Genomic DNA, 16,088 nt, shown 5'->3' on the forward strand with positions numbered 1-16,088 from the left:
TTCACAAGGTTAATTCCCGGGATGGCGGGACTGTCATATGTTGAAAGATTGGAGCGACTGGGCTTGTATACTCTGGAATTTAGAAGGCTGAGAGGGGATCTTATTGAAACATATAAGATTATTAAGGGATTGGACACACTGGAGGCAGGAAACATGTTCCCGCTGATGGGTGAGTCCAGAACCAGAGGCCACAGTTTAAGAATAAGGGGTAGGCCATTTAGAACGGAGTTGAGGAAAAACTTTTTCACCCAGAGAGTGGTGGGTATATGGAATGCTCTGCCCCAGAAGGCTGTGGAGGCCAAGTCTCTGGATGCTTTCAAGAAAGAGATGGATAGAGCTCTTAAAGATAGCAGAATCAAAGGTTATGGGGATAAGGCAGGAACTGGATACTGATTGTGGATGATCAGCCACGATCACAGTGAATGGCAGTGCTGGCTCGAAGGGCCGAATGGCCTGCTCCTGCATCTATTGTCTATTGTGTGCTGAGGAATCTTCACATAGACTTTCCTTTTCTTCCGCAGCCTACACTGGATGAATTCCTCTGTCAGCACACACCACGTGATACTTTGACCCGCGTTCAAAATGGGTGACTTCTCAGAAAGCAGTGATCTGGATGGAACTTTGCAGTTCATGTACATAAAAACACAGAATGTTCTGCCAACGTCTACTTATGATGTTGAATGTGGGAAGATGCCACAGAAAAGGAGCCACAATCAATCGATACCGCTCCTCATTCTCTGCATGTGATTGTGCAGTTGCTTTGTCTGTGTGGAACACAATAGATGTTTAAACAATGTTGGAGGATAACGGCTCAGGAATCAGGATAGACCATCCGCCCCACTTTTCAGTACATTCACGATTATTCCTGCAATGCAACTCCATTTTAATTCCTGTTCTTTGATTACCTTATCATTTAATACTGCACCCCTTCTTCTACCTTCAGTCACCCCAGACATTCTCTTCTCTCCTTCCTCCCATCAGCAGAGATACAAAATCCTGAAACAATACACCACCAGGCACGAGGACAGTTTTCTCAAGGACATCACATCGCAATAGACAATGAATCCGTAAATACAACTTTTATTCTCTGTTTGCACACTACCTATCTCAGTAGACAGTGGATTCCTGTTAATTGGGCCATCAGTTAATCAGGGCAGCTGCTTATTTGGGACAATCCTTAAAGAACAAAAACTAGTCGAGAAAATAAATGGGGTTCTATTAGTTCGTTTGGGATTCTATGACAGTTCATTGCGACATGAGGTTATTGTTGGTTTCTAACTAGAGTCAGTCGTGTGCACTGATGCAGCCATTAGGCACTACACCGTGCTTAAAGTGAACAGTGTTTAAATAGCGTCGCTTGCATGTGTTTGTGTTCAAAAAGCAGCGAGTTTCATCACTGATAGTTGCCGGAAATAAACAGTAAGGTAATTCAGATTTGCTTTGCTCACTGTGCTTACAAGCATTCAGGCTTGGAAATGCCGGGAATGGCCGGGCGTGAAAATGAAATGATTTCACTACTTCGACTAGTTAGCAACTACAAAAAAATTTGAAGGTATTGTCAATCATCTTGAATGTTACAATGAAAATGAAGAGTTGGAGGATACAATCATCAATAGCATTGTATGAAAGCTGATTATTATCTTCACTAAAGGTGTCTGTGGTGATTTTGATCATTTGCAGTCAATCAACAGAACACAGCAGCATACACGAGTTCCTCTGCAGTAATTATTAGGAATTAATACAGTTTTATATTACTGTAGTAGCATTGATAGTGTTCTAATTTGTTCTGTATGTCATTTAAGTATATAGTTTGTCATTCAGTAAAATGGTAGTTTGTCTTTTTTATGCCTTTTTAACTATTTCCATGAAGCTTTGGTTCATTGGGGCAGCTGCTTAATTGAACCAAAATGTACTGTTCCTGATGTGTTCCAATTAACCAAAATTCACTTTATGTTTCTTATTGTAATTTATAGTATACTTTATGTCTTGCATTGTCTGCTGCCACAAGCCAACAGATTTCATGATGTATGGCAGTGATAACAAACCTTATTCTGATTCTGATTTCAATATCCCACTGTTATCAGACTATTGAACAGACCTCTTGTACAATAAGATGGACACTTGACCTCAATATCCACCTTGTTATGGTGTTCCACTTTATTGTCTGTCTGTGCTGCACTTTCTCTGAGCCATAAGACTTATCTTAGTTTCTGTCATTGCTTTCCCTTGCACTACCTCGATGTAATTAGCCACCAGTAGCATCAGCATGGGACTTCGAGGTGAGTGGTCCTGAGTTTGAGTCTGGCTGGCTCCCTGCAGTCACATGGAGAATGTACAAACTGCACAGACAGCAGTGGGAATTGAACCCTGACCTTCTGAATATTGGCGCTGTAAAGCACTACGCTATCCTTTGCAGCAGTACATTGCAAGAACATGAAATTACTTTAAAGTTCAAAATTAAATAAATGGTGACAGCAAGGAATAGTGAAGTAGAGTTCATGGGTTCGTGTGGGCATGTGGCCAAGTGGTTAAGGCGTTCGTCTAGTGATCTGAAGGTCGCTAGTTCGAGCCTCAGCTGTGGCAGCGTGTTTGTGCCCTTGAGCAAGGCACTTAACCACACATTGCTCTAGTGTCTGTGCGAGGAGTGGCGCCCCACACAGACTTCCAATCTGTGCCTTGTAAGGCATGAAAATGCCCGACACAGGCCTCCCATGGTCTGAGAAGACGTTCCCTCCCGTTCATGGTTTCATGGACCATTCAGAAATCTGATGGTGGAGGGGAAGCAGCTGTTCCTAAAGCCTTGAGTGTGGATCTTCTGAGTCCTATACTCCTTCCCTGATGGTAGCAATGAGATGATGGCATGTCCCAAATGGTGAGGTTCCTTAGTGATGGATGCCGTCTTCTCGAAGATGTGCTTTATGGTGGGGACGGTTGTGTCCATGGTGGGGCTGGCATGGCTCTAGAACCTTCCACAACCTTTTTCAATCCTGTGCATTGGTGCCACTGTGATAATGGAAGATCCCATAGCAACTTTTGTGAAGAATATCAGTGGCCTTGTCTTGGGACTGCTGTCAATACTTATTCGCCCATTTAATGAAATCAGGACAGATGACATGCCTGTATTCGCCATGTCATTTGTGGGAATCTGCTATGGATTAATTTTCCTGCCATGTTTTAATGTTGCCGCTCTGTTAAACTCAGGTTTATCCACACTTGGGGTATTGTGTTCAGTTCCAGTCGCCCCATTATAGGAAGGATGTGGAAGCTTTAGGAAGGGTGCAGACAAGATTTACCAGGATGCTGGCTGCATTAGAGAGCATGTCTTATGAGGATAGACTGAGCAAACTAGGGCTTTTCTCTTTGGCATGAAGGAGGATGAGAGGCGACATGATAGAGCTGTATAAGATGACGAGGGGCATTGATAGAGTGGACAGCCAGAGACTTTTTTTCAGGGTGGAAATAGCTACTACAGGTCGACCTTCACTAATCTGGTACCATTGGGACCTGAGGAGTGCCGGATTAGTGAAAATGCCAAATTACAGAAGGATCACATTAAGCATAATCAGTGCTGGATTATCGAAGGAACCGGATTACAGGTAGTCAGATTAGTGAAGGTCGACCTGTACAAGGTGTTATAATTTTAGGATGATTCAAGGAAAGAATAAGAGGCAGCTTTTTATGGTGAGTGCATGAAATGTTCTGTCAGAGGTGGTGACAGAGGCAAACACATCTGGTACATTAGGGACATTTAAGAGGCTCTTAGATAGTAAATGGATGAAAGAAAAATAGAGGGCTATGTGGGAGGGAAAGGTTAGATTGATCTTGGAGTAGGTTAAAAGGTTGGCACAACATCATAGGCCAAAGAGCCTGTACTGTGCTGTATTGTCCTAAGTTCTAATTTCTGTGGTGACATTCCAGCCGTAACCACGCATCAAAAGGGTCTCAATGGTTGAAAATTGCTTTGAAATCTTGAAAAGCACAACATTAGTGCAAACCTATCTTTGTTAAATCTTTGACCAGTATATTTCAGTCTGTGGTAAACGTTCTACCACTAGCCCGGATCTGACTCTGCGCCATTTGAGAGAATGGAGGAAATTATTTAACCCCACCCTGTCTCGCAGCTCACCAGATCTTTGTTTCCTCACATGGTCCAAATCCATGTTCCCTGAAGGATTCCTTTTGTTATTCATTCCTCCAGAATCCGAGGGAGGTCTCACCTATTGGAAATTGTCCAATGCATGCCAATGATTTATGCAGTTGGCATGGCAACCTTTGGCTTTCTCTGTGGGCTATTGGACGGAGCTGCATCATGGGTGGATTAACCGTGTATTCAACACTGGTTCCTGTCCAGGGACCCCAGTCAAAGCCTTGCCTGTTGAACCACTTCTACCTGTAGTCTTCCAATTCTTGAGCATCGTAGATTAATAATCATTGGCAGCTATGCTTTTTATTTATTATTATTATTATTTTTTTTTCTCAGCTCAAGTTGGTAAAATCTGAGGTGCGGACCTAGTCAAGCACATTCATTTTTCATTTGCTAGGAACTTTTGAGCTATTCTCGTGGGGTTTAGTATTGTTGCTTTCGGGAGATTTACAAAGCTGTTGCTGTGTAGCCCTAACTGTTTAATGCTATTGTGAGTTTGGGATGATAACAGTTTTAGATATTATTATTGGGAAAATGTATACCCTGTTCATGTTCCATAGTCTTTCAATTTCCTCTTTTAATTCAGCATATATCTGGTGTTTTTCACTCACCGATTCCTATACATTATGTGTGTTTGGAATGGCCATATCTATTAAGTAAGTGGTTCTTGCTTGCTTGTCCCATATTATTATACCCGGACCGTAATCATGGATGTCCCATCTGCAATAACGGATCGGTTATAATATGATTTGTGGGACTCTGACTCTAAAACTGGATCAGACTTGTATTTACAGTAAGGTATGATTATTATTATTACTACTATCAAAGAGATGATAACTGTGATGCAGAGTGCTCCTTTCACACACACGCACACTGACACACACATTGTCTTGTCATTGTGCTGTCGTGCTGAGTTGCACACTGTGGTGTCTGCCCCCAGCCTGCCCTGGTATATTCCAATGTAAGGTTGGCTTTGTGGTGCCTTTCCCATCATACACTTCAAAATATTCTATTTCTTTAGTAATAGGGGGTGTAAATGTGTATATGTTGTTTGTATACTGTATTTAAGGTGGATACTTCTGTTTTTTTGTAAACGATTGTAACTACGTTGTGAGGTGCAACATATTCTGATTCATGTGTTGTCTTAAATTAACTTGGTAGGTAATTAAAGATGGCGTATCCTGGTGCTTGAAAGGATGTGTGTGTGGGGGAGGAGAGGTGGAATGACGGGTGTGGATTCACTCTCCTGGTAGCGGGGAGAGAGAGATTGAGCTGCCAGGAGTTCACATTGATTAAAGGTAGTATGGAGCTACTGTGTTTTCTGGTAGATATCATTTTGCAAATATTGACAGTTTTCTTTTCGGTATCTTCACTAATTTTTGTAACTTTGATTTTTAATAAACATCCTTGCAGAATAGTGCTCAGTGACTCCAGCCGTTTTTTTCATCATTCATAACCCACGTACCTAACAATAACCTTCTCCTGTAAAAAGAGGTAAAGATTAGTTTTATTTGTCAAAATGAATATTGAAGCATCTGTCACTGTGTACGTTGACTGAACCTAGGCACAGAGGAATGACAGAATCCCACGTATAAGGTAGTTGTAAGACTGGGAACTGAAGGAATTGAGCATTTGTAACTCAAAGTCAAGGTCAAGGTCGAGAGGGTTGAAAGCTTCAAATTCCTAGGAGTGAACAACCTCTCATCTTCCAATCACGTGGATGTCACTGTCAAGAAAGCTCACAGTGCCTTTTCTTTCACAGGAGGATAAAGAAATTTGGCACATTCCCTTTGACCCACTCCAGTATTTCTTAGAAATTACCCCATCAGGATCCACCACAGCTTGGTATGGCATTGACACCAAGAAAGTGCAGGAGAGTTGTGAACACAGCTCAGCACGTCATTGAAACCATCGTGGGCTCTGTCTATACTTCTTGCTGCCTCATTAAAACAAACAACATAATTAAAGACATCTCCCACCCGAGACATTCTCTCTTCTCCACAACCCACCCCCATTGGGCAGAACATAGAAAAATCAGAGCGCATGTGTGGCCAGGCCCTAGAACGCCTTCTATCCTGCTGTTAAAAGATTATTGAACAGTCACCTTGTATCCCTGACCTCACACCTATCTTGTGAACCTGCACCTTGGTGTCTAACTACTGCACTTAGACTGTAACGTAACACACTATTTTTCACTATTACTGTTTTACCTCATATTATTTTAATCAGTGTTGTGATTAATTGACCTGTATGAATGATATTCACCAACTGCACGGTCATGTAGCGGTCAGTGTAACGCTTTACTGCATCAGTGATTACATTCGGGGTTCAATTCCCACCACAATCTCTAGAAAGTTTGTATGTTCTCCTCGTGACCATGTGGGTTTCCTATGGATTCTTTGGTTTCCACCCACAGCCTAAAGATGTACAGATTCGGGTGAGTGACTCATGGGCATGCTACGCTGGCATCAGAAGCATGTGACACTTGTGGGCTGCCCCCAGCACATCCTTGAAGCAAACAGCGCATGATCTTTCGACGTACATGCGACAAATAAAGCTGAACTTTAGTCCTTAAACGTTTTCATGTACCTTGGTGACAATAATAACCTGGATACGACTTGGCCGTAGCACCTTACACTAAAGAGTGAATGGTGTGCCGTCGGGTTTGAAAGCAAGGTGACCAAGAGGCCAGTGAGCAGTGAGCATCGGCTAATTCAGAGTGGACAGACCTGTTCGCTGTGGCGCTTCATTCCCTAGAGCATGGGAGAATGAGGGGAGATTTTATAGATGTATACAAAATTATGAGAAGTATAGATAGGGTTGCATGCCAGGATGGCAATATGTCTCCACCAAAGGAGGTGTAAGGTGCTCCTTCCCTCTGCCAGCCTGCAAGTCACCCCTGTGCAAGGTGTAGCACTTGCTTAGCCCCCGATCTGGGTCATGTGAAGCCATGGGAGAAGATGGTGGATGGTTGTTTGAGCAGCTGGTGCATATCACAAATCCTGGTTATGCAACCACTGATACCAGGCAGACAATCTCTGAAGAGTATTGATAATGGCTGGGCCACCCATCTTGTAAAGACACTGCCCAGAAGAAGGCAATGGCTAACCACTTCTGTAGAAAAATTTGCCAAGAACAATCATGGTTACCATGATCGCCTATGTCATATGACACGGCACATAACGATGATGATGTAGATAAGGCAATGCAAGTTCATGGGTGAAGGGTGAAAGGTGAAATATTTAAGTGGAACATGAAGAGGAACTTCTTCACTCAGAGGGTGGTGAGAGTGTGGAATGAGCTGCCAGTGGAAAGGGTGCATGCAGGTTCAGTTTCAACATTTAAGAGAAATTTGGATAGGTTCATGGATGGGTGGGATACGAAGGGTTGGCAGACTTGGCAGAATCCCATCTTGTACCAAGATGAGGCTACCCTCAGAGTGGAGGAGCAACACCTTATATTCTGTCTGAGTAACCTCCAACTCAATGGCATGAATATCAATTTTTCCTTCTGGTAAACAAGTTTCCCCCCCGTCCCTTCCTGTATTCCCTACTCTGACTTTTTACCTCTTCTCACCCGCCTATTACTTCCCCTGAGTCTCTTCCTTCTTCCCTTTTTCCTGTGGTCCACTTTCCTCTCCTATCAGATTCTTTCTTCTCCAGCCCTTGACCCTTCCCATCCACCTGGTTTCACCTATCTCCTTCAGGCTAGCCTCCTTCCCCCATGCCCCCTCCGGCTTTTTATTCTGGTATCTTCTCCCTTCGATATCAGTCCCGAGGAAGTGGCTCAGTCTGAAACATCGACTATCTATTCATCTCCAAAGATGCTGGCTGACTTGCTGAGTTACTCCAGCGTTTTGTGTATGTGTGTGTGTGTAGTTTAGGCAGAATAATAGTTCAGCATGGGCTAGATGGGCAGAAGGGCCGGTTCTGTGCTGTCTATAAAGATGATCCACAGGGATGCAAATTAAAATCAACAAGTCTACTGTCTCCTGCATTGGTCGTTTAGAGTTTTTTATGACTTCACAGCTACAGTTTCCCTCAAAAGCAAACTGAACAAGAAGTATAATGTTATCTTTGCACTTTTGGGTGTCAGCATTTTCTATTTTGCATTTGTGGGCTGCCTCTGTAACGGGTTGCCTGCCTGCAGACAGTCTGTGCACGATGATAAAGGTTTATTTTTGTTTCTGTGATGTGAGCAATATTTTATGTTTCCAGGAACAGGCAGACGGGTGCCATGCGGATGGTTTCTCAGTAAGCGGTGCAGAGCGGAGGGGCCACGGCGGCAGTGGGTGGGGTGACGGTGAGAGGGAGGTGGCAGTGGAGGGGAGAGGATGAAAACGTGTTCCAGGAAATTTGAGTCATGATGCAAATCTACATTGGGTTTTGATGAAGAATGATCTGACTCGCAGAGTAACGGTTATCAAGTTACCTTGTCTCTGCCTTGGTAAAGCAGCTAGGAAGACCTCAGCCTCCCTTGGATGTCTTTCTAGGCTTGAGGACAGCTTCTGTCCCACTGTTATAAGATGATTGAACAGTCCCCTTGTACAATAGATGGACCCTTGGCCTTACAATATACCTCATTATGATCTTGCACTTTATCATTTACTTGCACTGTATTTTCTCTGTCGCTTTTTACACTTTAGTCTGTATTGTTATTGTATTACCTTATTCTACCTCAATGCATGGTGTCATGATTTGATCTGCATGACAAGCTTTTCAAAGTTTCAAAGTAAATTTTATAATCAAAGTCCATATATGCCACCATATACAACCCTGAGATTCATTTTCCTGTGGGCATACTCAGCAAATCTATAGAATAGTAACTATAACAGGATCAGTGAAAGATCAACCAGAGTGCAGAAGAGAACAAACTGTGCAAATGCAAATATAAATGAACAGCAACAAATAATGACAACATGAGATAATGAGATAAAGAGTCCTTAAAGTGAGATCATTGGTTGTGGGAAAGTCTCAACGGATGGGCAAATGAGGATTTTTGTTCTAAAGCTTGATAAATTGAGGGGTAGTGACTGTTCTTGAACCTGGTGGTGTGAGTCCTGAGGCTCTTGTACCTTCTACCTGATGGCAGCAGTGAGAAAAGAGCATGGCCTGGGTGGTGGGGATCTCCACTGATGGATGGTGCTTCATGTATACATGCTCAAGGGTTGGGAGGGCTTTACCCATGATGGACTGGGCTGAATCCACTGCCTTCTGTTGGATTTTCCGTTGAAAGGTAAAGTTGTTTTCATAGCAGGCCATGATGCAGACAGTCAATACATATCAATCTAAGTTTGTCACAGCTTCAGAAGTCTCCCAAATCTCCGCAGACTCCAGATGCCTGTGACAATAATAAACCAATATCAATACCTCAATGGATTTGGATCAGATGTTCTGGATCAGGACTGAGAAGAAAGAGGAAAGATCTCCAGAATGTAGCAGTGTGAGAGAGAGGTGGGGTAGAGGCCGGACATTCAATCTTCTCCCCTCTTTCATTGGGCAAATGATACAAAATCCTCAAAGCAAGTCCCACCAGGCTCAGGAGTATTTTCAATCCCACTGTTATAAAACTATTAAACGGTCCCTAGTACAATGGCATAGACTCGAGCTCACAATCTACCTCATCACGACCTTGTATCCTATTAACTTCCTGCACTGCAGTTTTCTGTAACATTTTATTCTGTATTCTGTCATTGTTTGTTAGTGAATCTCAGGGTTGTAAATGGTGACATCTATGTACTTTGATAATAAAATTTACTTTGAATCTTAAACTTTGAACTTTGTCTTCTGTTTGTACTACCTCAATGTACTAATGTCATGAGCTGATCTCTATGATCATTATGCAAGCTAAGTTTTGTACAGTACCTCAGCACATGTGACAAAAATAAACCAATTTAATTTATTTTTGCTTACTTATTTAGACAGACAGCACTGTAACAGGTCCTTCAAGCCCAGTGAGCCAGCACGGTCCATTTGCACCCATGACACCACTTAAACGACTAATCCGCACATCTTTGGAACGTGGGAGGAAACCAGAGCACCTGGAGGAAACCCACATGGCCACAGGAAGAATGTATAAACTCCTTACAAATGGCGGTGGACTTGATCCCGGGTTGCTGGCGCTGTAATAGGGTTACACTAATCGCTACTGTTATTTTGCTTAAGAGATACACAGGAGATTTTCATCAATGAATGATTTTTATAATCTATTAATTTGCATCATGGAGGGGAGGAGAAGATGGCGGTGTGATGCAGCGCGTGTGGCTGTTCCGAATTGATATCCATATGTGTTAACTAGGGGGCTGTGCACAATCCTGATTTGATGGAGACAGACATGAGAAACACGGAGGAACACCTGGAGAAACTTCTGAAATGCCTGCTTTGCTGCCGCTGCTACTGTGCGATCAAGAATCTCCGGAGGGGAAGGCCCCAAATCCTCGGCTTTGCCTATTGCCTGTTGCCGGGGCCAGGGTTGAAGCGCTCGGCAGAGATGGTGCTCGGTGCTCGGTGTCGAAGAGCTGGTTGGAGGCTCGGAGTTTTCGGACGGACTCGGAGTCAGACTGTGGTCAGATGCTTCCAGGATGCTGCATCGGTAAGTTTACGGCGCTGGAGGTTCACCGTCTGCGTGAGATGATGGGACTTTCGAGAGACTTTGAGACTTTTACTGTGCCCATGGTCTGTTCTTATCAAATTACGGTATTGCTTTGCACTGTTGTAACTATATGTTATAATTATGTGGTTTTTGTCAGTTTTTAAGTCGGTTTGTCATGTGTTTCTGTGATATCATTCTGGAAAAACATTGTATCATTTCTTAACGCATGCATTACTAAGTGACAATAAAAGAGGACTGTGTGTCCTCATAAGCTAATCTATTAAACTATCAAAATTGTTAGTTTACTAAAAAACTGTGATCAGGGTTGCAACTGGATCTTTAGAATGAAGAGAGCCATTGCCTAAAGGATCATTCACCTGGATGTGGCGTCCAGGTGACCTGTTCCACGTTCACTGACCAGAGCAGTTATTCTTTGGGATACGAGATGGATGGAGTGTTGGCAGGGCAGGGTGGAGGGGGAGGTAGGGGTGTGTTGTGAGGGATAAGTAAAGGGAGAGAAGGGAGGGGAGGAGGTGGGAGTGAGAAGAGGCAAGTGAGGAACATTCAAAATGCTGGAGGAACTCAGCAAGTCAAGCAGCCTCTATGGATAGAATAAAGAGTCATCGTTTCAGGCCACGACCCTTCACCAGGTAGGGGGAAGAAGCGAGAATAAGAAGGTGGGGGGGTGGGAAAGGAGTAGAAGCTAGCAAGTCTCAGGTGAACCAGTCCCAAAAAAGGGTCTTGGCCCAAAATATCAACTGTTTATTCATTTTCAGAGATGTTGCCTGACCTGTTGACTTCCTTCAGCATTGAGTGTGCTTATTGCTCGGGTTTCCAGCATCTGCAGAAACTCTTGTGTTTAGGTCTTAGGTGAAACTAGGAGAGTGGGGAGGTAGATGGGTGGGTGGGCCGGATTTAGTGGGGTTGGGGCCCCTGGGCTGGAGGCCCTGATGGGCCCCTGCTGACATTGTAAAATGCTGCTCTACCAAGCAAAAAAAAGGCAGGAACAAGAGCAAAGGTCGTACTAGTCTAAATATCAAAGCTATGGACCAAGACATTGGTTTAGTACGATATGTAGGCTATAAATTTACAGGCCTTAAGAGGGAGGACAGAAAGTAATGCAGATTCTTAGTTTGAAGGACAGCATCTAAAGCACTCAAAAATTGAGCTGGGCTTAGTTGGCTTAGTAACGTTATGAGGGAGACGAAGTATGATGTACCCAATCTTAATTCTTTATTTAGCTATTGCTGCACATACCATAGGCCTTATTTCTCAAACAATGCCGAAGCATTTTTATCTCGGTATTTTTCTCAACTGTGTGTTCTGAGAAAGTAAAATGGAAATGAGGGACAAAAAGGCCAAGAGAGATGGCACTATGGCAAACTAGGAAACTTGACAATACTCCAACAATCTTTTTGAAAAATGAGATCTAGCACATACTAACCTATTGCTGTGCTGTGTGGCTTGCAGAGTAAAGACCACTTATCACTTACTAGGTTTGTAAACAGTCAACTATTAGCCTGTTGCCACAAATGCTCTCCTATGTGCTCAGCGGCATGTTTCCAGTCGCTAAAGCCAGTTTCGAAGATGGACTGACAGTTACCGTCACTGAAGATGCGGCATGCAAACCAAAACACACAGCCGGTGGAAGGGGAATATAAGAGCCATCGCCTTAATATGTACTCACCATTTATGAGCTTGCGCTTGAAGTGAAATTTGGAAAAAAAAAATCATCTCTGCTGTTTGTATACTCATTCCGAAGCTTTGATATCCACATCCTTATTCCGGCAGGACTCCGGCCCTTTCTTAGCCCAGTACGCTTGGACTGAATCATCTAACGTTTCCCTTCCCCAGCGAGCAGGATCAGTGCTGCAAGGATCCTCAGTAGCGGTAACATTAACATTAATGGCGGCCTGACTGGGTTGTTCGGAGGCCCCTGTGGTCGAGAATCCCAAAGTCATGCTCTCTGCCTCTTAACGTTAGCTGCTGACTGTGGCAAGGACGGTGGTCCTGTGTTAACGCTGGTGCTGTTGAACAAGTCTCCATTTGTCCTCCGGTCTCAGACTGTGACAAGAGCCATGGTACTGCTGCATCGTCAAGAACAGGTTTAAAAATTCTGTCAATTTCAAAGCCTTTTTTAATGCTTCTTTCTCACTGTCCTCTTTTTCTTGTTGCTTTTTTCTTTTCTGTGCTCCACTCTCGTATTTTTTTTGCCCGCCATGATGAAAGGTACCTATTTTGGGCCCCGCTGCAGCTCAGGCCCCTGGGCTGCAGCCCAGCCTAGCCCTGCCTAAAGTCCGGCCCTGGGTGGGGGAGAGTAGAAAGAGAAAAGGAAAAATGGATGGGTAGAAGGAGTAAGAGGGGGAGGAAGGGCTGTAGGAGATGATTAGGTGATTACGAAGGGGATGATTCCACAGCTAACTCAAAGATGCCTCTCTCACTTACACTCATAGTTATAGAGCACTACAGCACAGGAACAGGACCTTTGGCCCATCTAGTCCATGCTGAACTATAACTCTGCCTAGTTCCATCAACCTGCACCCGGACCATATCCCTCCACACCCCTCCCATCCATGTAGTTACCCAAACTTCTCTTAAATGTTGCTATCAATCCCGTATCCACCACTTTCGCTGGCACCTCACTCCACAGAAGTGTTCTGTCCATAGTAGGGACTGCTGAGATCTGCCACTTTGTCAACCCCTTTCCTTAAATTCTCCATCTTGGCTGCTTCTGTCCTCAGGATGTATCCGTTTGCTCGAGGGATTCTGAAATCTCCCCCCTTTGCAGCCCCTGTAATGCCAAGGAGAGGGAGCAGTCTCTGAATAGTGAGCAGCCAACAGAACCTCTACGTCCCACCCCTGTAGGCTGGCATCGTGTCCTGTGACTGCTCTACCAGCTCCTGCTATCTGGTTGTCCTACACTCAAACGCTCCTTCAATCCGGTCTTCCACAGGCACTCCCAGTTCTACTACGACCACCTGCTTCAAGGTTCACCTACGTGTGCTGTGAAATGTTTTGTTCTCCAGCAGCAGTTCAGCGCAATACATAAATGTAGTATGAATCACAATCAGATATTTTTACAGTGTATAAGATTAGATAATGAGGACATGCAGTCCTCTTTTATTGTCATTTAGTAATGCATGCATTAAGAAATGATACAATATTTCCTCCGGTGTGATATCACAGAAACACAGGACAGACCAAGACTGAAAAAAACTAACAAAACCATATAATTATGACATATAGTTACAACAGTGCAACAATACCATAACTTGATGAAGTCCATGAGCACAGTAAAAAGTTCAAAGTCTCTCAAATGTCCCACATCTCACGCAGACGGGAGAAGGAAGAAAAACTCTCCCTGCCATGCCCGACCACAGTCCGAATCTGAGTCATCTGAAAACTTCAAGCCTCTGATCAGCTCTCCGACACCGAGTACTGAGCGCCATCTCTGTCCGAACGATTCAACCTCAATCTCGGTCGCCAACAGCAGGCAAAGCCGGGGATTTTGAGGCCTTCCCTCCGAAAGATTCTCGACCGCGCAGTAATAACAGCAGCGAACCTGCGTTTCAGAAATTTCTCCAGATGTTCCTCTGTGCTTTCACGTCTGTCTCCATTAAATAACTAGAACAAAGATAGTGAGGTAGTGTTCACGGGTTCATTGTTCATTTAGAAATCTGATGGCAGAGAGGAAGAAGCTGTTCCTAAAGCATTGAGTGTGTGTCTTCAGGCTCTGTTCCTCCTCTCTGAAGAAGAAGAAGAGGGCTGTACTGGATGGTGAGAGGTCCTTCAGGATGGACGCCACCTTTCTGAGGCATTGCCTATTGATGATGTCCTCGATGGTGGGGAGTCTAATGCCTATGATGGAACTGGCGGGGTTGAGAACTCTCTGGAGCCCTCCATATTGGAGTGACTTTAGATTGTAAAAGAGTGAATTGTTTAAATAAACAAGAGGGAAGTTTATTTTTAGCTGCAACACACGTCAAGGGAGTTTTAGCTGTTAACATCAGGGTATCTTCAATATCTGTGCACAAGATGTCAGATAGGAGGGCTGTGACCAGCTGGGGAATGGTTAAGTATGTTATTGAGTTCCAAGCACTCATTATCATCTCATTAATATGCAATGGTTACATTACACTTGCATTCACACCTATCACGTGAGACAGGCAGTTGGGCACTGCTGAGGAGGTTACCAGGGTGTTGCCTGGGATGGAGAGTGTCACGTATGAGGCGTGACTTGACGGGCGGGGTCCTTGTCTCAATTCATGCACAATGGAGGACTCAATTGAAAGAAAGCTGACGAAGGTAGAGCAGTGGATTTTAGTAGGGCACTTGTCAAGGTTGCCATGGTAGGTTCATTCAGAAAGTCAGGAGGGATGGGATCCAGGGAACATTAGTTGTGTGGATTCAGAATTGGCTTGCACATGGAAGGCTGAGAGTGGTCGTACTTGAAGTGTATTCTGCCTGGGGGTCAGTGACCAGTGGTGTTCCACAGGGATCTGCTCTGGGACCCTTGCTCTTCGTGATTTTTATAAATGATTTAGGTGAGGAAGTGGACCCTGCAGAGATTTTCTGGTATTTTGTGTGTTAAAAAGTCAAAGTAAATTTACTATCAAAGTACGTATACGTAACCATATTCAATCATTGGTTCTGTTACGGTTACTATTCTTTGGATTTACTGAGTATGCTCACAAGAAAATGAATCTCAGGGTATGTACTTTGGTAATAAATTTACTTTGAACGTTGAACTTTGATATATTACCTCTGAGATTAATCTTAATTTTCTCACACTTGAACAAAGAAATACAATAGAATCAATGAAACCACACTCAAACAAAGACTGACAAGCAAGCAATGTGGAAAAGGGAGGTGGGAGGAGAGAGAGCAGCGCGCCACGCGTGCGCAGCCCTCCGGTGAAAAATGATATTGTATCCGTTAAATAGGGGCCGTGGACAATTTCTGGTTTGATGGAGATGGACGTGAAAGCACAGAGGAACATCTGGAAACATTTCTGAAACGCTCGTTCGCTGCTGTCGTTACTGCGCGGTTGGGAATCATTCGGAGGGAAGGCCTCAAAATCCCCAGCTTTGCCTGCTGTTGGTGACCGAGATTGAGGTCAAATCATTCGGATAGAGATGGCGCTCAGTACTCGGTGTCGGAGAGCTGATCAGAGCTCGAAGTTTTCGGATGACTCAGAGTCGGACCGTGGTCCGGTATGGCAGGGAGAGTTTTTCTTCCTTCTCCCGTCTGCGTGAGATGTGGGACATTTGACAGACTTTGAACTTTTACTGTGCTCATGGACTTCTTCATCAAGCTATGGTATTCTTGCACTGTTGTAACTATATGTTATAAT

The sequence above is a fragment of the Mobula birostris genome, chromosome 16, assembly GCF_030028105.1.
Source record: "Mobula birostris isolate sMobBir1 chromosome 16, sMobBir1.hap1, whole genome shotgun sequence".
NCBI lineage: Eukaryota > Metazoa > Chordata > Chondrichthyes > Myliobatiformes > Myliobatidae > Mobula > Mobula birostris.